Here is a 27,313-nt window from a genome sequence, read left to right on the forward strand (position 1 = left end):
ATCAACATTTCTGGGGCCTCATCACAGACCCACTTAATCAACATCTTCAGGAAGAGACCTGGGAAGGTATACATTTAACCAACTGCCCACGTGAGCCCTATTGCCGGGATGTTTTGGAAATGCTGTCTGGTTAAGGTAGTTGCTCTCATACTGGAGCCTGCATCAGAATCACCTGGAGGCTTGTTAAAGCGGATTCCTGGGCCTCGCTCCAAAGTTTCCAATCCAGTAAGTCTGGGTAAGGCGTTAGAATTTGCATTTCTAACAAATTACCAGGCGATGCTGCCTCTGTTTGTCCAGAGACCATATTTTGAGAAACTGCAGGTTAAGATAACATATCTGGTCTTGCAGCAAAACAGGAGGGGGTCCTCGGAGAGCCTGAGCTGTGTTCCAGAATACAGAGCTCAGGGTTTGGGGAGGGGCAGGAAAGTGGGCCTGGAAGCCCCGTTCACCATCTTCTCTCTTCACTGCCCACCTTACACATTTCCTGGTTTCCTTAAGCATCCCTGCTCCCAGTTCTAAGCCTACTGCATCAACAAATCCGAACATCTATGGGGCCCAAACTGACACTGAGAAAAGGCCATGCAACTAACTTAAGATATTGAGCTTCACAGGTAATTCGGGGAATGAGACTAAACAAGAGAAAATATTTTGGAAAGATTTTAAACAGGGTACAAATATGGTCATAACGTTTCTTAAACTAAAGTACCTCTTTCCATTTTTAATATTTAATTCAGTGATAAATCTCTGAGTAAGCTCTCAAAATCCAAATGATCCAGATTTTTAAAAATACCATTTGTAAAGACTACGTTAACTAAATGTCTATAATACACAAGTATTTTGGTTATATAAAAATAGCAAAGTATATACTAAAATACTAGAATATCCAAAATACAATTTAAATCCTTGAATTCACCATCTTTTATTAAATAAGCGGATATGATTTAGAAAGGCTCCTGAGCCTTCTTACTTTTCTATAAAGACATTTTAAAAATTATTTTTTTATTTTTTATTTTTTTTTGCCCAGTGAAGTTCTGCTAAGCCACGTCCACCAACTTGCAAGCTGGCCAATAGGTGAAAAGGTGTGGCTCAGCCCTAACAACATGTTTGGGGTTCTCATAAAAGCCACGCATCCTGGCCACAGAATAATGTCACACACACGCACGTGGATCTAATTCCAGAAGTTCCTGGATGTGCTGGAGCAGGGTCACCACCGTAGCCCCATTCCAAGAATGCCTAGTGTAGATGCTACAGCAGGTCTTCTGCAGAAAGCATATTTCCTCTCCTCCTCCCAAGATTCCAGAATAAAAGGAAACTTCTGATCAGCACCCACCTCCAGGCCCTAAATTATAACTCCCCCCAGCGCTTTCCAACTCAAAAGCTGTTCTGATTGAGAACAAGAAAGAACATTTAGGATACATTCATTTCTTCGCCCCCGAAGGTTCTGCTTCCAGTCTTGTAATGTCCTTTCTCTCTCTCTGCTCTATCCACAGAGCTGGAGACTGGTCCACAGTCGATTTGAAGTAACTGAAGAGCCTTCTCATAGCTTTGCCCTGTCACTCGTAAGGACCCTTCCGGAGGGAGAGTCTGCTTAACACGCGATCTTAGATCAACAATTAGATGGAAACATTCCCCGTGCTGACATGCCTATCTCCAGATGCAAACCAGGAGTTTTTGGAGTTGGGAAAAATAGAGGAAATAACTCCTATTGGAGTTACTGTTTTTCCATTACCGTATTACCATTTTTCAATTATTTTAAGAACATAAACTTGTTCTTGTGACTATGATTAAGGAAAAAGAATCATACATATCTCTTGCTCTGTGTGAGAGAAAATAGAGCATAGGGAGACCTTAGCGGAACGTGGCATTTTTTTAAAACAAGAATTCTAAATATACATGGTTTAAATAATTATTGTCTCCCTTTATCTAATTCTTAGCTTTTACCATTGTCTTCTTCACTGGCTATTCCCCCGTTTTTACTATGGTTAAGAATATATGAATAAAAAAAAAACAAGAAAGAAACGAAAAAAAAAAAAATATGAGTAGCTGTAATATTTGTCCGAAAAGAAGTCTTGTTTTCAAGAAAAAAAAAGAGGGGTGGGTGAGGAAGAACAACATGAATTGAAACAAATCTCTGTTTCATTCCTGAGATCTTGTAAAAATATGTTTAATCTAGGAATATAAGAACTACTGGAAAATGGATGTTAATAAATGAGGCATCAGATCTTTTGCTTGCATTATAGTCCTGCAAGCAGGCAATTAATTCAGGGACCAGGACCCGTGTGATCGAAGGGAACATATGTGCTTTTGCCCCTCCATCCCAGGCACACACCACTCATCATGCCCTCCTTCCAGCCAGCGCCAAGTAGCGCCCCCATTGTTCCCAAAGCAGCCATCACTAATCAATGGGAGTTGCCATCTCTGAACAAGACAGTGTCTTAAACAATCGCCATGACCCAGGTTTTCTCACGCCAGCATTCACCAGCTGCCAACCCTGAGTGCTGGGTCTCCCGACTCTTCTGCCTTGGGCACCCTTCAGAGTGAGCGTCTAACTAACGAAGCCCCTTCCACTGCACACAAGGGATAAAACATTTTAGCAAACTGTGTCCTCCTCGCTGCTTTTTGTTTATTCCTTTCAGTCAAACAGCCAGCACCGACCAGCAACCAGGCTACTTCCTGTTCGGGAATGCAGCAGGGCAACGAGCAGCAAACTGTTTCTGGCATTTTAGCAAGAACATTGAAACTGCGGACACACGGAGACGGAAAAAAGAGGAATGACGACTCCCAGATGGTTCTGGGGAAGGGCACGGTCACTTGTCTAAAAGAACCTCGGAAGTGTCGCTCATTGCCAGCCCCGTGGTGCAGTCCGCAGCTACATCCGCGATAATACTGATAGCAACTGATCGCCGTATACTGGATCCTTACTTTGTGGTGGACACTGCTGTCGCTTCCCGTTTTGTACTCATCATTGCTGTGAGTCCCCCTAGCTGTCCTCTGTGGTTCTGATGTTACGACAAATGGAGAGCCTATGGTTCAGGGATGTCCATGGACTTATCCAAGGTCACCCGGCTGGTCGGTGTCAGAGCTGAGATTCGTTATCTGTTTCCATCTGCTATGCCACTCTTTAGTCTGATGGGGGCGCCAAAGAACAACACGAACAGGGACACAGGTTTTCCTTCTTGAGAACTGAGTTCGCTGATGTGCAAAAAGTTGCCTGGCTAGTTTGCAGTAAAGTCAGGGTTAAAATGCAAATGATCCTAAACTTTATTCTATAACCCTTTCTGCGTTTAATCCATAGGGCGTGGGATTAGAGTGGTGAAGGTCTTTGCCAAGGGGGAGCGTGTGAAGTGATGAGTCAGGGGCAGAGACTGCTGGTGATTCAGGGGGTTAAGCATTTGATAACGGGGCAGCTTTAGAAGGTGACCCCTAAACCCAACACAGTAGCTCAGAAATAAACAACAAATGGCTGCTAAATACCTGCATGTTTCCTTTAGCTCTTCTTCTGGTGTCTCAGGTAGCTTTCCCAGAAATATCCCTCAAGGAGAGGTTGGTTCTAAGTCTACTCCATGCCTGTGGATATTGATTGTAACCCTATAGCTGGTGTGCCAGGAATAGTGCCAAATAACACCCATTATGAGGGTCAACTTGTAATTAGCACCCCCTTTCACTGTCAGAAGCTTTCCTGCATTGGTGATAAAGTATTGGTTGCAGTAATCATAGCCTTTATGACAAAATATTGAATTTTCTTTTTTCTGTCATTTTTATTCTGCAAGACCATGAGCTGTGGACAGGAAGAGTGCTTCATGCATCTCTATATCCCCACATTTCAGGATGACATGGGGCACACATAGGTACAGTTGGGGCTCAGTAAATATTGACTTGTTACTAAATATCATCTTCCTGAAAATTTCACCTAAGAGGTACCTACCTCAGTTTCTGCCACGGATCTAGTTTTTTTTTATTAAAAATTTCTCTCAGCAGGCAAACCATGAACAGTCTAATAGTCTAACAGAAACTCCACGTTAGTTTCTTTTAAATTCCCTTTTAGCAAATGCTCTGGAAGTGAGTAAACATAACATCTGTATTTGTTATATAAATATTATAGATTTGGAGTAAAATGACTCAGGATTTGCCTAGAAATCATTTGAGATGTTAATCTGTTTCTCTGATTTCATTGTCTGCAGCCTTGTTTTTCTTTCTTTTCTCCCTCCCTACCTCCCTTCCTTCCTTCCTTCCTTTTCTCTCTCTTTCTAATTTAAAGAAAAGACTAAATAACTTCTGGATACAGAAATACTTTACAAAACTGGCAATAATACATCTAGCTGGAAAGGGGTTGCTAATCACGCAATGTTTTTCCATGAACAATTCACGCCAAGGCAGTCGCATTGGTTCTTTAGATGATTTGTGTTCCATAAATACACAATAGTATGACTATAATTCTTTGCTTAATAGATTGCTTAAAATTGCCCATAATTCTAGCCTCAAAGGATGAGGGGAAGAGTTAAATAGGATAATGCTGTAGTGAAGAAAAGTGAAGAATCTTAATGGAAAAACACAAATCAGGAGACTCAGAGGGGTTCACTCCAGGACAGCCCCGTCTAAACCTCCCCACACCAACCTAGCAGCGAGGAGGGCCAGGAAGCTGTACCTGAGCTGAGGTTCTGAGGCCCCATATTAGCCAGGAAGACAGTAAGTGATGCGTCCTGAGGCTACAGATCTCTGACGAGTAAAATCATAATTGAAAGTCAAACAGATAGTGAGTTGTAACAGATTAAATGGCTGGATGATTAGACAGAATCCAGATACTCTGCAGAAAACTCAGGATAAGAGGATGAGTCAGTAGGCCTAGGGTAGAGCCTGAGGGTCTGCATTTCGCACAATGTTCCTGGAGATAAAGATACTGCTGGTCTGCAGCCCACACTTTGAGTAGCAGGGGCACAGTGAACCAAGCCTTAAAGAGCTTCTGTAGCGCGCTGCAGTGCAGCTGCAGGTGTTCTGTAGGATCAAACCCTGGTTCTCAGCATCTAGTGTACATCACAATCACCTGGGTCACTGGTTAATCCCCAGAAACTGGGATTCAGTAGGTTTGGGGTAGAACCAACACTTTGCATTTCCAAGTTCCCAGGTACTGCTGACACAACTTAGAAAACCACTGTTGTATAAGGACCCTCAGCCTCACCTAAGTTTCAGAGAGGCACTGTTTAAGTTATAGGACCAACTGGTCTAAGTCACTGTTCACTTTTCTAAATAACAAACAAAAAGAAAACCTAATTTAGGAGTTGTCTATTGCACCATGATCTAGAGATGGCGTCTTAAGGTGGTGATTTTTGAAGTGTGGTCTGTGGACCAAAAGATTCAGCTTCACCTGGGAATTCATTAACGAACTTTATTAGGGCCTCACCCTGGACATAACAAATCAGAAATTCTCAGAGTGGGGCCCATCGATATGTGTTTCAAAGGGCTCTGCAGGTGATTCTGACACCCACTAACATTTGAGAAGCACTACCTTAGGGCGAAAGAAAAGGCAAATGGGAGAAAGAGATGCAGGTGGATATAAAGACAAAATCCATGGGCTGGAAATTAGATAACCTGAGATCCAGGCCAAGCTCTGTTTCTCTTTAGCTTTATGAGTCCAGGCACACCTCTTCATCTTTCCGTCCCTCAGTTTTCTTATCTATGGGAGAAATGGACCCACAAGGCTTACTTCCTCATCCTAGGACTCTGAATGGGGTGACACGTGGAGCGCAGTCACAGGAGCTTACCCAGAGCCAGAGGATAAATGTGAACACTGAGATCTGGGCTTTGTTAGGTGTGACAGTAAATCAGATTCATGTGGGCATAATATACAGATCAAAAGACAGACTGTGCATAAAAACTTGTGGAATAATATAAGGGGCCCCCATATTGAAGGGACGGTTATAAAGGTTGAAACTAGAAGCCAGTCAATGTAAGGACTCCATCCATAGGACTTTCCTAATTGTATCTAGTTAATAAGTTTGATTCTCTTTGGCTTCCATTCTCTCTCTTTTCTCCCTTGTTTGTTCATTCCCCCTTTCCTCTTTCTATATCTTGTGATGTCCCCGCACTTTTACTTTTGTTCCCCTACTTTCCCCACCTGATATGAGGACTGGGGTTGTGGATACAAGTGTAGAGAAGGGACGGGAACTCCTGTCTTGGTTGCTGCTCTCCACCCTTGCTATGCCAACGGTGCCTGGTCTGAAGGAAATGCCCCATCAACAAGCTGTAGATATTTTCTGAGCTGAAAGAGTCTTTAAGAAAATAAAATTTCACTGAGGTTGATTTGATTTCCCAAGGCCAATACTTTGTAAGTGCAAGTATGTGTAGACTGAAACCTTCATTAAGAATTGTATTTGATAGAATTGCCATATGGTCCAGTAATCCCACTCCTGGGCATATATCCAGAAAAAAAACTGTAATTTGAAAAGATACGTGCATCTCTATGTTCATAGCAGCACTATTTAAAATAGCCAAGACATGGAAAGAATACAAAGGAATACTACTCAGCCATAAAAAAGAACTAAACAATGCCATTTGCAGCACCATGGATGGATCTAGAGATTCTCATACTAAGTAAGTCAGACAGAGAAAGACAAATGCCATATGATATCACTTATATGTGGAATCTAAAATACAACACAAATGAACTTATCTACAAAACAGAAACAGACTCACAGACACAGAGAACAGACTTGTGGTTGCCAAGTGGGGGATGGGAGTGGGGGAGGGAAGGATTGGGGGTTTGGGATTAGTAGATGCAAACTATTATATAGAGAATGGATAAACAACAAGGTCCTACTGTATAGCACAGGGAACTCTATTCAATATCCTGTGATAAACCATAATGGGAAAGAATATGAAAAAGAATGTTTATATACGTATAAATGAATCACTTTGCTGTATAGCAGAAATTAACACAACATTGTAAACCAGCTATACTTCAGTAAAATTATTTAAAAAATTGTATTTGAGGGGGTACTAATTCTGGGTACTTTACAGCCATCCACTGAGTTTGATAGCCCCTCTGTATTTCATACAACCTTAACTACATCACGTGAAAAGGGCCTTAAGAATCATCAAGGCCAATCTCATGGTAAGGATTAGAAAACTGACACCCATGGAAAATAAGTGACTGGCCTAAGGTTGCCCGGGTTTTTGTCTTGTTTAGCTTTAATCTATATTGAACTATACTGTGTAATTATACTTGTGCTTAGAAAAGTGCACATGTCATGCACGTGATGCTCCACCCATTTTCCCAAATGGAATGCATCTAGAACAGGAAGCAGCATTCCAGCACCCCAGAGGCTCTCTCAGATCCTCTTATTGTCACTCTGCCCCAAGGTTAACCAGTATTATGATTTTTAATTGCATAGATTAATTTTGCATGTTTTTGAAAGATATAGAAACTGGAATCATAGAGAATGTACATTTTTATGTCTGGTTTCTTTCAATATTGTTTGTGAGGTTTATCAATTTTGTATTTTGCATATATGTCACTCTTTCTTGTTGCGTTGAGTGAATATATAAGAGTACCAAGTTTTTCATGACAAAGAAGCACTAGAAATGTGGCAGGCAGACTCTAGGGTGGGCCCCATGTTCAGGCTCCATGTAGAACCCCAACCCTCGAGTGTAGGTGAGACCTGAGATTTGCTTTCAGCAAACAGAATATGACATAGGTGATGGGATGCAACTCCTGTACATACATTTCAAGTCATCCATTCATACATATGCTGGTCCCCCCTTGCTGGCTTGAAGGAGTAGCTGTGAGGGTCTATGGAGAGGACCATGTGGCCAGGAACGCTGGGCTGCCTTTGGGAGCTGAGTGCCTGTTCGACAGCCAGCGGGAAACCGGAACCTCGATCCTAAAACCCCAAGGAACTGAGTTTTGCCAACAACTGGAGGAAGCTTGGAAGCAGATCTCTCCCCCGTGGAGACTGATGAGACCACAGAGCACCTGACACCTTGACTGCAGCCTGTGATGCTCTGAATAGAAGATCCGGAGGGACTGTGCCTGGACTCCTGACCCAGGGAGACTCTGAGATAAGAAGTGGCTGCTCCTTTAAGCCACTGAGTTTATGGAAAGGGAGTAGTTAGCAACGGGAAACAAATTCAAGAACCCAGTTCTCTGGCTTTCTAGCATAGCAATTTTTACCTCTTCATGTTCCTAAAAGTAAATCAGATACCCTAGAAACACCTCCACATACTTTCTCTGTAACCCATTTTCAACAGTGACCAATTTGGCAAATGCAGATCATGAAGTACATTAGTCTTGGTTTAATAAGTTTAAAAGTATATATATTATAAATTATTATTATGTTTATATATTATATTTATATTACTATAATATATTTATATATGATATATAATAATATATAATAATATATACTGTATTATATTAAATTATATTTCTATATAATTCAATATAATGTATTTATATTAAATTATATATTTATATTATATAATACATATAAATTATTACAATATTTATAATAATTATAATATATAACCTATAAAATTATTATAATAAATATATTATCATAATATTTATTTATGTTACATTTACATAATTATTATATTTATTATGTTAATTTATATAATAGAAATTAAATATATATATATATAAACTTTAAATTGTAAAGGTCCCTTCACTTTAAAAAGTCGATTATTAAGTGGTGCGACACAGGTGGTGAAACTCGTGATTAGAGAATAAGGTGGGGCATCTCAGGACAATTTCCTGGGAAGAAAGAACGGTCTTAGCGGAGGAAAAGAAAAGAAGAAAAGAAAACCAGGGTTGTATAATGTCATGAGGCTGTTTTCAGCATGTACTGCCCATCGATGCATCTTAAGCACTTTGTCACAGTGCCAACCAGGGTGCAATGTCGATATAAGTCAATATCATTACAACGCAGCCACTTAACAGGAAGACATGACTGATGCAATACACCTGCTCGCGGGAGAAGAAAGCTCGTCCGCTCTGGGGAAATAAGTTTCCGAGAGCCCATTTCTATGCTTTTTCACTTTGTCCCTGATTTATTGCCTTTGCCCAGCTTCAGCATGACAAAGGCTTCAGCTTTCAGCACAAAATGATATTCCAGACTCCACTAAATATATTTGTAAGACAAGGGCAGCCAACAAAATTAAACTGCCGGCACAAAGACCGGCTGTTATTTAAAGCTGGAGAGAGATTACGGGGATTATTACCTTATCAAAAAAACATTTCAGCTACGAAACCAGTGTTTATTTCTCCAGTACCTTTGGCTGTGTGCTAATTTATCTCCCACCTTGCACGGATTTAGCTTTTCATGGCCAATTTATTGAAAAGCCTGACAAATGTCAGTGGCCTGTGTTATAGGACATCCAGGCTTACTTAGTTATTGCTATAGAGAGCTGGAAATTAGGACCTTCACAGGGGATTTACGTGTGCTGTTTCTTTGATTTTTATTGTTGTGCTTTCACTTAAACCATCAAGCATTTCGCATTTCATTTTTTTTTTTTTTTTTTTTTGTCTGGCTGGGTCTTCGTTGCTGCACGTGGACTTTCTCTAGTTGTGGTGAGCAGGGGTTGCTCTTTGTTGCGACGTGCAGGCTTCTCATTGTGGTGGCTTCTCTTGCTGCGGAGCGCGGGCTCTAGGCGCGCGGGCTTCAGTAGTTGTGGCTCTCGGGCTCTACGCGCAGGCTTAGTTGCTCCGTGGCATGTGGGATCTTCCCGGACCAGGGCTTGAACCCATGTCCCCTGCATTGGCAGGCAGATTCTTAACCACTGCGCCACCAAGGAAGTCCCAAGCATTTCATCTTTAATGTCATTTTTTTTTAAGATAGATCTTTATTGGAGTATAATTGCTTTACAATACTGTGTTAGCCTCTGCTGTACACCAAAGTGAATCAGCGATATGCATACGTATGTCCTCATATCCCCTCCCTCTTGAGCCTCCCTCCCTCCCACCCTCCCTATCCCACCCCTCTAGGTGGTCACAAAGCACCGAGCTAATCTCCCCGTGCTATGCGGCTTCTTCCCACTAGCTATCTATTTTACATTCAGTAGTGTATATATGCCGATGCTACTCTCACTTATTTTTACTGCTACTCTCACTTATTTTTACAGGTCCCACCTACAGAAAGCAATTCAAACAACTAAAACCCAACAGTATTACCATTATAGAGCCAATGACTTGGTCACATTTTTTCCTCTATCTTCTTTAAATGCAATATTTTATCTATTTCAAATTGCCCCCCTTTTAAGATATCTTTCCTCCGACCTTTAACATACTTTGAGAGGAAAAATACCTCCAAAATTAGAAGTAAGAGGATAAGAGTAATCCATTTTTATTATCTGTTACTTCTTAAAGTTTTTCTCTCATTTTAGCTTCAATCATGCTTTTAAGTAAAGTTGTTACCCAATTTCATCTATTCTCCTTGATTCTTAGCTGTGCTTTAGTGCACCACAGAAAATAAGACAGTGAACTCTTTTAAAGGTGAACCTAGAATATACTTATAAAACGTCTCTTTGCTTGAAAAAATAAAATGTGCCCTATTGTCATTAAAAGCTCTTAAGCAATTTCACTATAAAATGTTGTTCATAATGGTAGAGTATTTATCATGTGTAGATACTGGGCCCCGGAATGGTACAAGAGCAGTGCTGAGTCCTTGAATTAGTGTCATAGCAGGGGGTCCAAGAAATTAACAGAGGTTGTGACAATTCCTATAATAGGCTGCTGCAGAAGTCCATTAAGAGGGCACTTAACATAGTCTTTGGGAGGGAACCAGGAATGCTTCCCAGCAGTGACATTAAACTTGGACTTGAAGGAATAAGAGTTGGCCAGCAAAGAAGGCATGGAGTGGGAAGGAAAGACTATTTCAAGCAAAGGTAAAATATACAAAGACCCAAGACCCAAAGAATATTATGTATTCAATGATCTGAACATAACTCAATATGGGGAGAGAGTACAATGAGGTGTGAGAAGAAAAAGAATCAAAACTTCATAGAAAAGCAAGAATCTAGAATGGAGGAGAGTTTGGAGGAGAATTAGCCCAAGGGCAATGGGGAGCTATCAAAAAATGAGTGACATGAATATATTTGAATTTTAAAAAGATCACCCTGGTCAGAATGGAGAATGAATTTAAAAAGCACAGGCCTAAAGGTTGTGAGAGGTATTTGAACACTTTTGCAGTCATCTGATTCTGAGATTACGGTAGCCAGAACAAGGATAATCAGAGTGGGAACATAAAAACTAGACTGCTAGAAAAGAGACTGAGGAAATAAATACAATGCAGTGCAAGGGAATTGAAAAAAACTTGGTTATTGATGGACTTTGGAGAAGTGAGAAAAGAGGAAGACATGGGCGAGGCATCTCGGACTTGGACATTTGGGTAAACGTAGAGCACATCTCCGATAAAGGGAAAACTCAAGGAAGAGAATATCTAGTTCTGTGTGTGTGGTGGGCGGGGGGGGTGTTAAAGCTTGAGGTCAATTTTGGGTACATGGATTTGGAGGAGGAATCTATGGGACAGCCAAGTGAAGTTGTCCCTCAAGCTGTTGAGATAATTCTCGTAAAGTCACAAAGAACCTACATAATCACTAACTGAAGTCATGAGAATGGATGGTCCATCTCAGGGAGGGTTTATCTTTCCTCCAAAAAAAGCCAGAACTACCACAAGGAGGCCAACATTTAAAGGGCAGCCTGGCTGGTCAGAATGGCCATCATTAAAAAGTCACAAATAACAAATGATAACAAATGCTGGAGAGGGTGTGGAGAAAAGGGAACCCTCCTATACTGTGGGTGGGAATGTAAATTGGTGCAGCCACTATGGAAAACAGTATGGAAGTTCCTCAAAAAACTAAAAATAGAGTTGCCATACGATCCTGCAATCCCACTCCTGGGCATATATCTGGAGAAAACTGTAATTTGAAAAGATACATGCACCACAATGTTCATAGCAGCATTATTTACAATAGCCAAGACATCGAAACAACCCAAACGCCTGACAGATGAATGGATAAAAAAAATGTGGTACATATATACCAACACAATGGAATATTACTCAGCCATAAAAAAAGAATGACATAATGCTCTTTGTAGCAACATGGATGGACCTAGAGATTATCAGACTAACTGAAGTAAGCCAGACAGAGAAAGACAAATATCATATCACTTACACGTGGAATGTAAAATATGACACGAACTAACTTGTCTATGAAACAGATACAGACTCACAGACACAGAGAACAGACATGTGGTTGCCAAGGGGAAGGGGATGTGAGGGAGGGAAGGACTGAGAGTTTGGGATTAGCAGATACAAACTATTATATACAGAATGGATAAACAACAAGGTCCTACTGTAGAGCACAGGGAGCTATATTCAATATCCTGTGATAAACTATAGGGGGAAAGAATATGAAAAATAATGTGTTTGTACATATATATATATATATATATATATATATATATATATATATATATATATATATGTACACACAAAACTGAATCACTTTGCTATACAGCAGATATTAACACAACATTGTAAATCAACTGTACTACAATAAAATGCATTTAAAAAGTAAAAAAAAAAATAAAGGCAGCCTGGGCATGTGGTATCCATGTGGAAGACTGAGAAGAAGCATACAATAGTGTTATTTGCTTTGTTAAGCTCATGAACGTGAAGGCATGAAAGAGATCTGGAAATGAGGCAACTTCTTAGTGGTCCTAAATAAAGTGTGCTTAACTGTTAAGGAAGTAGAATCATTTGTTATATTAAATGTCTCCAGTGAAATAAGTTCATTCATTTATTCTTCTATTTCTTCCTTGAAGGACTTGATTCACTAACTGAGGACATGGAAATGGGGTATGTGTGCAGCTGTGTAGACAACCATCTAAGTAAGGTGTCTTCACCAATATCTTTCACCTATTTATATGCATTTATTGGTGGTGGGGAGAAGAGCTAGCTTTTGTATTAACAATACTGTACATCTCTTTCTTTATATTCAAATAATGGATTTTTTCATGAATTTAATGATTGTTCATAAAAATTACACATTTTAAAAGTCAAATAGCATAGAAAGAAGTGAGGAAGCAATCCCTGCCCCACTCCTTCCTAATTCTAGGTCCTCCTCCTCATATGCAGTTAATTTTAGTTGTATTAGTTTTCTTGTTATTTTCCTTCAACTTCATCTTATTAAGTATATTGCTGGTTCTTTTTATTTTATTTTTTATCATCTATTTATTTATTTATTTTACAGTAGGTCCTTGTTGGTTACCTATTTTAAATATAGCAGTGTGTACATGTCAATCCCAAATTCCCTGACTAGCCCTCCCGCCCACCCTTCCCTCCTGGTAACCATAAGTTCATTCTCTAAGTCTGTGAGTCTGTTTCTGTTTTGTAAATAAGTTCATTCGTATCATTTTTTTTTTTTTTTAGATTCTGCATTTAAGCAATATCATATGGTATTTGTCTTTCTCTGTCTGACTTACTTCACTTAGTATGATAATCTCCAGGTCCATCCATATTGCTGCAAATATATTGCTGGTTCTTGACTTACGGATTTTAGATATTATATTTTGCCTTCCCACATTGGTCCATGAGGAATTCTCTTTCTTGGACCCAGTCTCCTGGCATCCTCCCCATGCTTCCAATAGAGGTGTACTGCTATTTTAGATAGGTTGGTTTTCAAAATCCATATTGTTGTGTCTGATGTAAATATCAGCCTTTGCTGGTACCTATCGCTTGTGTGTTTTCTATAAGAGCCACCATATTAAAGCCCTCTGTCGATATGCCTCGTTCAAGGCCAAATTTTCTCAACCTCAAGGATCCTGATATTTTGGACCAGATAATTCTGTGTGTATGTGTGTGGAGGGGATTACTGTCCTGAGTCTTTAAGATGTTTAGCAGCATCCCTGGCTTCTACCCACTATATACCAGTAGCACCTCTCATCTTGATATCTAAAAATGTCTCCTAATAGTGCCAAAGTTTCCCTGGGGGGCAAAATCCCACCCAGTTGAGAACCACTGGCCGACACTCGTTGCTTACTGGGACTCCTGCATGCTGGTATTCTGAAATTACCTTCCTGTTCTGTGGCAGATGACCTGTTTCCTGGATCCCATACCTTTCTTTTTTAAACACTACTTTCTTTGGGTGAAGCACATTGTAGTGGGCAGGTTCTACAGTGGCCCCAGTGACCCACTGCCAGGAGTCATATGCAGTGTCCTCCCACATCACATGGTACTAGGTGTCCTTGCTGAGTTTAGGCTGTTGACTGAAAAAAATGCACAATTTGAGAGTTGTGAGTTGTTTTATTTGGGGCAAAATGAGGACAACCATCCAGGAGACAGCATCTCAGATAGCTCTGAGTAACTGCGTCAAAGAGGTAGGGGGGAAGGTCAGTATATATGTGATTTTAGTGAAGGAGGTATGTGCAGTCAAGCACACGTTTTGACAGAGGCTTGCTGCTAGTCACGAGGAGCAGATGTCACCAATAATAATTTTAGTGCTTTTCTAGATATAAGAAGATGCAAGAATTGGGCTGATAAAATCTTCTCCTGAAAATATCTAACTTTCTGAAGGCTTGTTCTGCCAGTTTTTCCTAGAGCACAGAGTGCCTCATTCCTGATCTCCTCATTCCTGATTCCTGAACTCCTTTCAGAGGGTGTTGAAGGTCAGCGACTGCAGTAGCTAGTGACTTCACCCTTGACGACACAGATGGCAACTGTCATTTTTTAGTTGGGAAAGCTCTAAAAGATTTTGATTTCTGTCTGAAGTAGTCTTCTTCTGCGTAGCTATCAATCTCTCTCGCTCTCTCTCTCCCCTCCTTCCCTCCTCCCACTTTCACTCACCACTTTCTCTCATACAACTTTGTAAGGTGATAGATGTTTGTTGTTTTAAGGTGCTAAATTTGGGGGTGATTCTTACGTAGCATTCCATAACTAATATATGCATATCAAGTAGTGTCTTAATAAAGGTGCTAAGGAAATTTTAAATGATGATGTGAGATATGTCTTCCCTTTTATGTATGAATAGTTTTTATTTCTCCATATGATATATGACTGATCATTAGACTAAGCATAGAGTTCTAGCTTGAAACCCATTTTCCCTAGAATTATGAATATGTGTTTCCATTATCTTTGAACTTCCAGTGTTTCTGTTAAGAAGTCATATGCTAGTCCGACTCCAGATTCCGTCTTTAGCAGATTTAGGATTTTGCCTTTGTATGTCTTCTACTATTCACAGTGCTGTGTAGGGTAGCAAAATTTTATATCAGATTTCTTTTATCCTATAAAGTGTGTTCAATTACATCTTTGCTAATGGCCTCTCCCCACATCTATTCTCTCTTTCTTGTAAATCCTATTGGACATTGAAACATCACGTTTGACCCTCTGATTTTCTCTTCTGCTCTCCTACTGGCTGCTTTTTTGTGTTTTTCCTCAACTTTCTGGGACATTTCTCAAATTTTATCTTCCAGTTTTCCAGGTTTTTAAAAATTTCCTCTGTTGCATTTCTGAGAGTTCTTTCTTAGGGCTTGCCAGTTTTATTTTAAAGCACCATGTTCTTGTTTCCTAGATTCTTATATCCTCCCACTTCTCTGAAGATATGTCTTTTGTGTTTCTTATGCCTCCTGCATTATCCCTGTTCTCTTTAATTATCTGTGTTTGTTCACTCTGCTCTTTACCCTTCATCTTGGAGCTTTGATGGAAATATCTGATGGTGCTTGTTATCTGTTCAGACTCATGACTGCGGCACTACAAATTGGACTGAAGATTCCATGTGCACGGGCTGACTTTTTCAACAAATGGGCTTCCCTATCAGGTGATGATATGGATAAACTGGTTTTTGTTTTGTTTTGTTTTGTTTTTTAGTGGGAGCATCTCTAAAATTCTAGTTATTACGTATATTTTTAATAGGGCTGTTCAGTTCTTCCACGGAAAAAACTTCCCATCTCTTGCATGGAGAAAGAAAACCCTCGCTATAGAGCTCTTGGAAGAGGGCAAAAAATAAGGGTAGTGATGCAGTGCCCAGTGTACAGAGTGTCACTTTATTTCTACCTTTAACCCTGCATCTCTCTCAACCCTGCCCCCCACAGCTTTGACCCCCCCTTTGGTTCAATTCTTATAAGCTACACAATAAGTCTCTGGTCTCCTGAGATGGAGGGGAGAAGGAATTTGCTTCCCTGGCTGGACACAGAAAAGTGGGTCCAAGGTCAACAGCTCCCTGTACAAACTCTGCCCTATTTCCCCCAACTTCATGTCTCAGCACAGCCTCTATGGTGCACAAACCATCCCAGGTCTGAACCTCTCCCAAGATGCCTTTTCGTTAGCATGCCTTCAAAGAGACCTGAAAAGAGGCAGCTTTCACCTCCATCTGTTGCCCAATTTCCAAAAATTTGTGTTATTTCTTACCCATCCTAAGCTCTCTCGTTTGTCCTCTTTGTCATTTTTTTTTAAACATCTTTATTGAAGTATAATTGCTTTACAATGGTGTGTTAGTTTCTGCTTTATAACAGAGTGAATCAGTTATACATATACATATGTTCCCATATCCCATATGTTGCATCTCCCTCCCTCCCACCCTCCCCATCCCACCCCTCTAGGTGGTCACAAAGCACCGAGCTGATCTCCCTGTGCTATGCGGCTGCTTCCCACTAGCTATCTATTTTACATTTGGTAGTGTATATATGTCCATGCCACTCTCTCACCCTGTCACATCTCATCCCTCCCCCTCCCCATATCCTCAAGTCCATTCTCTAGTAGGTCTGTGTCTTTATTCCCGTCTTGCCACTAGGTTCTTCATGGCCTTTTTTTTTTTTCCCCCTTAGATTCCATATATATGTGCTAGCATACTGTTATTTGTTTTTCTCTTTCTGACTTACTTCACTCTGTATGACAGACTCTAACTCCATCCACCTCATTACAAATACCTCCTCTTTGTCATTTTGAGCTCCAACTTCTTAAAATTTTTAAATTTCTTTATGTCACAGTGGAGTTTAAGAAGAGAGTGACAATAACTTTGTGCCTTCATTCTCCACGTTTAAGTAAGAACATGCCTTTGTTACATGTGACTTTTCTGAACCCCTAAATTTTTGCTGAGCCCTATTAATCATTGTAAAGTCACTTGTTCTGAGAAAGGAGCACTCCCCCATGTGCTATTTCACTTCAAAATTTCAATTGAGAGTGACTGCCAAGTTTAGTTGGCTAGTCTCAGAGCTGGGGGCTTGAGCTAGTCCCTGCAACTTGCATTGCAGAAATTGGCATCAATAAGGAATGCTATTTTTTCCCACTCGATAGCCCTGTGTGCTTCAATGTGCACCACCGTGCAAGTTGCCAAATATAAGAGATATCTGGCAACCTCTTTTGTTAGCAATGCTTTTCTAAATATTCCAATGGGGTTTTAGCACTCGTATTTTGCCCCATCATTTCTGTCTGGCCCACCTTTTTAATTTTTTTAATTACTATTTTTAATCCAAGTATAGTTAATTTGCAATGTTGTGTTAGCCTCAAGTGTACAGCAAAATGATTCAGTTATATATATATATGTATATATATATATATATACACACACACACATATATACATACATATATATACACATATATGTGTATATATATTCTTTTTCAGATTATTTTCCATTATAAGTTATTACAAGACATTGAATATAGTTCCCTGTACTATAGAGTAGGTCCTGTTTTTTATCTGTTCTATATATAGTAGTGTGTATATGTTAATCCCAAAGTCCTAATTATCCCTCCCCCATCTCCTCTTGTAACCATAAGTTCATTCTCTACGTCCGTGAGTCTATTTCTGTTTTATTAGTAAGTTCATTAGTATCATTTTTTTTAGTTTCCACATATAAGCAATATCATATGATATTTGTCTTTCCCTGTGTGACTTACTTCACTTAATATGATAATCTCTAGGTCCATCCATGTCTGGCCCACCTTTTAAATAGGGTTCCATAAGCTAGGCACTGTGAAGTGAACATGGCATTCCTGACAGAGCACACACACTACGTGAACGCTAACGCAAACATCAAGGAGAAACTGACAGGTTCCATGAGAGTAGTACACACAATACAAGGAGAGGTCAGAGCATAGAGCAGAATAGTTTACAAGATAAAAAGTGAGCCTAGCAGAGTTCAATTTTCAGCCACACTGGCTCAGCTGTGCGAACTTGAACAAGTCACTTACCCTTTCTGTGCCTAAGTATCCTCATCTGTAAAAGGGGAAATGTTGGCACTGACTCCATAGCCATTGTGTGAGAATTAAACGAATGAACATATGCAGAGTGCTAAACCTGCAGCTTGGCACACATGACACACTTTATAATATTGGCTGCTATTAACTGTTTTCTAGCTAAGAGGTCGAGGGAAGTCTCCTGTGGGTGGTGGCGGGAATTTAAACTGGACCTGAAGGTTTAGAACCCCACTGCAGTGCTAGCTAGAGGATCCGGTTTTCAGAGCCTTCATTTCTAGGCATCAAGAGGTCAAGCTACTTATTATTGTGGAAACACATTTTCAATAACTTTAAATTAAGAGCAATCATGATAATCCAAGCCTGACTTGCTGCACAGAAGGCAATTAACAGCACAGAACACTGAACGTGCCCTGGGCTGCGGCCTTCTGCTGAAATTTGTTCCACATCTCGAGATAAAAGTATTTGCGGCTCAAGTGGTCCAAGGAGAATAAAAACATGTCTTTTTTTCTGAGAAAAGCTTTCTTCACACAGACTTCAACTACTTTGTTAATCCTTAAGCCTCTAATTAGAGTTCTAGTCCAAAAGCTAAATATTCAGCACCCCTACACCCCAACTCTCTCCACCAGGCTTTAAAAAAGAAAATCAAGGTGGCTTAGTCACCAGCCAGCTCTTTGGTCTGTTTTGTAATAACCCTTCTTTGTATTTATCCCACATCTTTCATCTGAGTTCCTTAAGACCCTTTACAAACAGGATCTCATTAATCCTTAACAACGCTGCTGTGAGGCCCTTGACCGCTGCAATTATCCCAAATTTACAGATGAAGAAACCAAGGCACCGAGGGCAGGCCTTTTCTCTCCTTACCAACAAAGCAGATGAATAATTTCTCATGATGCTCACACTACATACACATGACAGTTGTAAGCAACCAGTCTTGTTGCAATAACGAACAGTTGCTCAATTCCTGGAACATTTCTGAAGAGTTGTTTAAACTGGGAAAGTACAAGGTGAGAAGACCCCAAAGGCCTTCAGAAAAGAAAATCAAAGCAAGCCAGCTGCACAGAACCCCACTGCCCAAACACACTGCCTCTCACACGTGTATTACAGGGGACAGAGCAGAATCTCAGGAAGAACATTTTTGAGGACATTACTACCCAATGAACAGAATTTATATTCATGTGCCTATTCACTATGGTGTCTTTTGTGATGCCCTGGGAGAAGCTGCCCTCTCCCCCCAATATGGCCCCACTGTAATCCTATCAAGTCTTTTCATGGAGCGTGGAGGGTGTTCCCACACTAGGTATATACATCCTTCTCCCACTAGCTTCAAAATACAGAATTCCGTCCAAGAATACTGAGGCCAACTATGTGCTAGGTACTCTGTTAGATGCTAACATTACAAAGATCAATTGTATATGGAAACTAACCTCAAGAATCTCCCGGAAGCCAACTACACGATATTCATGTTTCTATTCTCAGCACCTAGGATAGCCAGCTCATGATAGGTATTAGGGACTGAATGTTTGTATCCCCCTCGAATTCATATGTTGAAGCCCTATCCCTCTGTGTGGCTGTATTTGGAGATGGAACCTCTAAGGAAGTAATTATGGTTAAATGAAGTTATAAGGGTGGAGCTCTGATCGAATAGGAAGAATGTTCGTTCCAGAAGAGATGTCTGCAACCCAAGGAAAGAGCTCCCACCAGACACCAACCCTGCTGACACACTGATCTCAGACGTTTGGTCTCAAGAAGTGTGAGAAAATACATTTCTGTAGATGCAGCCATCCAGTTTGTGACATTTTGTTATGGCGCCCCAGCCAATGAATACAGTAGGTATTCAATTGATGTTCATAGATTGAATTATACTTTGTTATTTTTGTTCACCTTATTTCCATACTAGTCTTTGATTACCACTCTTCTCTCAGGGGCTTGGAACACCGAGTCAGTAGCTGCTGTCCCCCTATTTTGGTTTCCTTGACTCTGGCACATGCTGCCCAGCCTACTCCATAGCCAGAGGGGTTGGGCTTGAAGGGGGGCATTTCCCAAGTGCTTAACTGCGTCTCCCCAGCTGTGTCCTGCTGAGCCTGGCCTTGCAGGGAGCAGACCTCTTCAACAGTTCATCAGTCCTCTGCATATACCCTGCTCTTTTTTTTTTTCCCCCTCTTTCTCTGTCTTATTTTAGAAACATCAGACAAGTTTCCCAAAGGTCTGATTCAGAGGGCATTTGAGAAAAAGCCATTCTTAAGGTTATAAAAAAAAATTTTTTTTCCATGTCGTGTTTTTGTACATCAAAAGCTGCTGCCTGTGCCTGCTGACAGCAGCTCATGTGCAGGGTGGGCACCCTATATCTCATCTTTCTCCTTCCTGGGAGAATGTCCCCCTCATTAGGTGCTCTGCCTCCAGGGAATGGGCAATGTTTATGTTCTCTTTGTATTCAAATTGCATCCCAGTTATCCTGAAACCTGCACTTCATACGCATGCTCTGATCACCCAAGCATGCAGATAATTCATATTATTTTATTATCATCAGTAAGAAAATATATACCATGTTTTGTACTTTACAATCTGTGAAGCACATCCTCTTGCATCATCCCATTTGATCTTTGTCTTAGCCTGATTGAGCTGCTATAACACAACACCGTAGACTGAATGACCCAAACAACAGAACTTTATTTTCTCACAGTCCTGGAGGCCAGCAAAACCAAGGTGCCGGCCAATTCAGTCTCTAGTGAGGGCTCTTCTCCTGGTTTGCAGACGACCACCTTCTCACTGTATTTCTACATGGCAGATATGGAAATACAGAGAGGGACAGAGAGAGCAAGCTCTGGTGTCTCCTCTTATGATGGCACTAACCCTATCAGATCAGGGTTCCCTCTTATGACCTCATTTAACCTCATTACCTCCTTACTATAAATACAGACATAATAAAGTCAGGGCTTTAACATATGAGTTTGATGAGGACATGATTCAGTCCACAGGAATCGTCAAGGACCTATGAGCACACCACAAAATAAAGGATCTCCCACAACAAGGAGTAGAGAAAGAGGAAAGATGACCGACATCCAGTCTTACTCATCATGCCTGCATTTCTCCATTCAGGCCCACCCCTCAGCTTGGTGGACTAACTGAGTGATGATACTGGGGATGCCATTTCCTTCTGCCCATATCACTGTCCTTCCTCTAGAGGGAAAAGTGACCTCTCAAGGTCACACTGTGTCATAGCCATATTCTTGTGAAGTGAAGGACAGAAGTCCAGCAGGACCCAGTATCCCTGAGCAAGAGATGATTGGAAAGCTAAGAAATGTAGGAAATGAACCAACCTAAACAAAGTCTGGGCGCTAGCAAAAGACATGGGAATTTTAAATTCCAAGCAGCAAAGTGTTTTTTGATACAAGCCCAGAGACGAAAGTCATCAGGGCTTAGTAAGGCCAAGGAGACACGCCTTCTGAGGCATGCTTTTCTCAGGCTGTTTATCAGGATTCTGTGGCTCTGAGGATCTCAAGCATATGCCAGGGTCAGAGAGGGAGTGATGGGGGCAGCGTGAACCTTTGAAGGTCTGCAGTGAGAAAACAGCTGTTGAGGATTGTACTTTGAAGACACTCCCTCTCTGGATTCCTCTTCATCGCTGTCTCCCTTGAGTCAGTCTGTTCCAAAGGCGAAGTGTCTGGGTTCATCACTATTTCCTCCAAGGTATGTGCAATCACAAATGCAGACAGTGCATCTTATGAATATATATGGTAAAAAAAAAAAAAAAAAAGACTGATAAAAAGAAAATGCTGAAGCAAAGTCAGACGTACCATTTGGTGCTGGAAGGCAGCTGAGGAGCCACGAGGGAAGGTGACCGGGAATCCTGTTTGAATTTTGTACCCAAGTGATTTCACCCTCGATTGATGGTCTTAGAATGATCACATATTCTAAATTTAATTTTTTTTCTTATTTCTACCATCAGGGAGCCAAGAAGGACAGATGATAAAAAGAGTCGAAAAGGGAATTGATTGGTAAAAAAAAAAATCATATTTCATATGTGATGGGAATAAAGAGGAGAAAATAAGGAACAATCAAAGAAACAACTTATTTTATTAAAAAAATATAATATCCAGGTAGAGAACACTGACTTATCTTTCAGGGACTAATTCAAAGGTCACTCTCCATTAAGAATTTTCTGACCCTCCCTCCCAGAAAGACTTGCTCACTCTACCTGGAACAGACCTCTATGCTAGTATTGATGATACATTGTTGCCTTACTTGCTTTTATCTTTGTCACCAGACTAGATTCCTTAAAGGCAGGACAGGATCCAGTCTATCTCCATCTCTCCCGCACATGAAATAGTGCCTGCCACATGACATGCTCTGTGAATATTTGTTAAATGACAAGCATGAAGGAGAGCTGCCCCATACTGTGGGGAAGGCAGAGCCATCACTCAATAAAATGCTCTGAAAGTTGTGTCTCTTTTGAACATTCTCATCTCCTTCTCTAGACCATTTTCCTCCTTCAACGGCCCCTTCTCCTCCAATTGCCGTGCCTCTGAGTAGTTGCCTGTGGTCCCAAACCCCAGGTTCTTGAAGCACAATTGCCTTCTCTTTCCTAAGGACTCTCTGACCCCAAAATGTCTCCCTTTCTGCCTTTGTTCTTCCATCCCAGAAATTAAAATCCTTTTCTTCCTTTAGGAAGAACCTGTTTTCATTTGACAAGACAGCAGTGGCTTAACCTGAGTGTCTAATTGGAGAAAATTCAAGAACAATGATCAAGGACAAAGAAGAATTCCAAACCTGCCAGATCAAACCCTGTCAGGGAGAGATTCACAAGCACGGCTTTGCATCCCTTTGCTCTTTCTCCTCCAGCCTGGGCCGCCTTATTAAATATATTTGCAAGCCATGTCTCCACACCCTGGCTTCTTAACCCAGAGGGCTGAAATTGAAGCCATTTTATGTATGATATGGCCGTGGGCATTTTCTTCCTCTTGGGGAGAACAAAAAAGGCTCCTTTTAAGAGTAACCCTCTCTTAATTTCCACCAGATTCCCAAAGGTGTCTTAAATCAAAGAAAGGTTAAGAAAGCTGTGCTAACAGAAAACTCTTCCCTCCACATCAGAGAGGTGTGAATCAATCTTATTACAAAATCCCTTCCATTGCTGTACACCTGAAACTAACACAATATTGTAAATCAACTATACTTCAATAACAAAAGTTTTAAAAATCCCTTCCAGAGACTTTCCCAAGTTAACTCTTTACTGTCTTTGCCCTCCTAATCTTTTTTTTTTTCAATCTGTAAGTATTCTTTACTTCCATTAATATTTTCAGAGGTATATTTTCCACTGAAATGTATCAAAGTTGTGTTAAAAATATTTCTAGTTCCTTACAATTCAGTGTCCCCCATATTTTTCACTGAGAATTAGGTCAGTGACCTAATACTATGAATGTACTGGGAACAAGTTGTAAGAATACCACTTCTTCTTTTTTTTTTTTTTCCGGGAGAAATAAGATCATTTTTATTGGTATTATTGCTGTGGGCAAAATGAGGCTAATAATAAAAGTCTGGGCCAGTGACTATTTGGGCTTACTATTTACAAAGTTGCAGTAATAATAATTGTGTACATATATATAGTATTTTCTAGTAGAAGCAGCACTTTTGCACATATTAACTCATCTTTTTTAATAACAGCTTTATGAAGGAGACAGGTATTATTCTCTGTGACTAAGTGAAGTCAGACAAAGAAAGACAAATATCATAGGATATCATTTATATGTGGAATTTAAAAGAATAATACAAATGAACTTATTTATAAAACAGAAACAGACTCACAGACTTCGAAAACAAACATATGGTTACCAAAGGGGAAAGGTCGGGGAGGAGGGATAACTTGGGAGGCTGGGATTAACACACACACACTACTATATATAAAATAGATGAACAACAAGGACCTACTGTATAGTGCAGGGAACTATACTCAATACTCTGTAGTAACTTATATGGGAAAAGAATCTGAAAAAGAACAGATATATGAGTATGTGTAACTAAATCAGTTTGCTGTACACCTGAAACTAACACAACACTGTAAATTAACTATACTCCAGCATAAAATAAAAAATTTTAAAAAAGAATACCACTTCTTAGTTCCTTATAGAAGCAGTTCTAAGTCTGCAAATAAAGCCCTAGCAGAAAGAAATATAAATGTAAGATGACACAGGAAGGGAACAGAGAATCATGAAATCTAAGACTTGCCAAGAAACTAAGAGGTTATTTTTCTCTGCCATCCACTGCTGGAATTCTTATTATGGTTTCTCCAACAAATCATCATGCAATTATTATTCGAAGACCTCCAATGACAAGGAATTCACTGTTGCACAAGGCATTTTACTCTACCGTTGTAATCTCTGAATTCCTAGGAGATTCATCCTTAAAGTTAGGCAAAATCTAACTTCTAGTTAGATTGCTTGAGAAATCTGGGCAACTGGATTCCCTCATGTATTTAGATTATCTTTCAAAAAGTTTAAGGTAGTGTCTGAGTCTCTCTTTTTCCTGATTGTGTTGAGAGAGCACAGTATCCTGTATCCTGCTTACTTTTGTCGGTCTCCTGATCCTGTGCAGGGGGACTAATGACCAGAGAATCAATGACCCAGAGAATCAATAGAAGAATGAGTGAATGAGCACTTATCTTAGTTGTGTCTCTGTAGGAGAAAGAGATGGTAGGAAAAGTCCAGCATCCTCAATCACTGAGCCCCCCAGCACTACCTACTACAACAAGAGGTCCCTAGAGCAATCGTGGTGGGGCGAGGTGGGCGGGGATAGTGATTCTCTGAGACTGAGTAAGGGGATGGGGGACACCCCATTACTAACCACGGCTTGGACACCCATTTCCTGTATCTTAGACTGAGCTGCAAGGCCTGTACTTTTACACTAGCCCTGAGATCTAAGCTTAAACCAAGAAACAAGGCACAAGTATCTCCTTGCTTCCTGCATTTAGCCAGGGTTTACAATATGTAAATGCCTATGGGGTCAGGTAGAGCCTTCAATGAAGTGAGGCTTTAGAGTATAAGAAAATAAAGGTTAAGGCAGAATTCAAGAATGCCTTCCCGACCAGCAAGGACCTGCTGTATAGCACAGGGAACTATACTCAATATTTTGTAATAGGCTATAAGGGAAAAGAATCTGAAAAAAAAAGATATATATGTATGTATAAGTGAATCACTTTGCTGGACACCTGAAACTAACAAAATATTGTAAATCAACTCTACTTCAATTAAAAAAAAAGAAAAGAATGCCTTCCCAATTAAAGTTATTTAAAATATGCTGTCTTGCAAAAAATAACACTCTTAGTTTACCCCTTATGGTCAAGAATACCTACTAGACTTGGGGAGGGAAGACTAAATCCCAGCTCTCTCCTTACTTGCTGTGGGATTCTAAGTGAGTTATTTAATGTCTGTCTATATGCCTTAGATTCTACAACTCTAAGATACTGATTCTATTAATACCAGTAATCACACAGGATTATTGTGAGGCTTAAGTGCTCTGTACTAATTAGAATAGTGCCCAGCATAGAGTTGAATATCTATATTATAATAGACTATATGGAATAATATATATGTAATCTGGTATAGTTATTTTTGTTACACAGTCTGTAACCATAAGCATGATCCTGCAGAACCGCACCCAAAAGGTGCTTTCGGGGAAATCTGGCATCTCAGTGCTCTGTAACCATCTGACTATAATCCAGTCCCAACAGAGCAGGATGATCTAGTTTAGAGGAAAGATTGCTGGGCTGACTATCTAGAGACCTGGAATCTGGCCCTAGCTGTGTCATGAATTAGCTGGCTGGCCTAGGTTAATCAGTTAATCCATGCCTCAGCCAGCCGTATTGACCTTACAGAGACATTTTAGGGGCAAGAGTTAAAAACTGACATGTTGCTATAATGGTCCTAATCATACAGAGTTCTGCTGATCAATAAGAGGTCTTAATAACCCATAAGGTTTTCCTTTTCTCTTGCAGAGTCTTTCAAGACCAGACAGTCTTGGATGACCATTCATTATCCTAGTTTCTCTATCTCCTTTTTTTCTTCCCTTCCATGTTGCTTTTAGGATGAATGAATCCTTTAGAGTTAGCCATTATTATTATTGTAAATCAGGCCCGATTCAACCCACAGGTCCACCAGTTTTGAACCTTGCTTGAGGCCCACATATCATTCTTCATTATCTAGTTCATACCTAGTTGGAAAACAAGATGACACGAGGAAGAACAAACCCAAGTAAAAGTGGAGCAAGAGAAATTTCTAAAGTTTCCACATAAGGTCTAGAGAGGGCACAGTATGTACTGTATATCCCCGGCTTCCTGTATGCTCCCCCCCAGCTCCATAGTCCATCCTTGTGGTGGATGGTTCAAAAGCCCAAACTCATCTCATTATATAGCAAGTTACAAGAGGGGAAAAGAAATTCTCGATCATAGGAAAGTGTTCTTTGAGACCATACTAGAGGGATGTCCACATCTGCCCTCTTCGCCTGTTCCAACTGTTCTCTAGGAGTTCGATCTGAGTGTCCTTGGTCGTGACTACATAAACTGTCCTCATCACTGCAGGGTAGAATTAAGTAGGGTGAGGAGCAAACCTGGCTTCTGCGAACAGCTATCAAAACTGATGTCCTTCAGCGGTCCTCCTTGTACTCATTGGGTTCTAGTCCCTTTGTCATTCTAATCTTTACATATTTCCTTTTGTCCACATTCTTTCCAAAATCTGATTCTCAGCACCCAGCCCCATACTTCACAAGGTTATGACTCACACATACTACTTCTCTCTAAGACCTAGGCAGTCAGCTTTTATTAATACAGCCTGCATTTATGCCAGTTGTTTTAACAGTCCTCAGTAAAGGATCCTGCAGCAAAGACGACAGGATATATGTGACGAGTGTCGTTCTGAAATTCAGATACGCTGATGATCTTCTCCTTTACACTTAATGGATTCCAGCACAGAATAAATAATAAAGAATGACTGCTACACAGTTGAAGTAAATTAAAGTCAATGTATTCGGGACTTCAGCAGTGAATTGACACGGCTCCTGAATACCAATTGCAACTCATAAAGGAAAAGCACAATCAAAGGTTGGCCTGGAGATCTGGAAAGACACTGCCCAGGTGGG

General features: G+C 40.4%; 1 protein-coding gene across 1 annotated transcript in view; it reads right to left on the reverse strand.

Annotated features, from left to right (window-relative positions):
- The window catches only part of CNTNAP5 (contactin associated protein family member 5), an 829,028-nt gene that overhangs the window by 42,371 nt on the left and 759,344 nt on the right, over positions 1-27,313 (reverse strand). The window lies entirely within an intron of this gene.

This window comes from Balaenoptera musculus, chromosome 7 (genome assembly GCF_009873245.2).
Source record: "Balaenoptera musculus isolate JJ_BM4_2016_0621 chromosome 7, mBalMus1.pri.v3, whole genome shotgun sequence".
Lineage (NCBI taxonomy): Eukaryota > Metazoa > Chordata > Mammalia > Artiodactyla > Balaenopteridae > Balaenoptera > Balaenoptera musculus.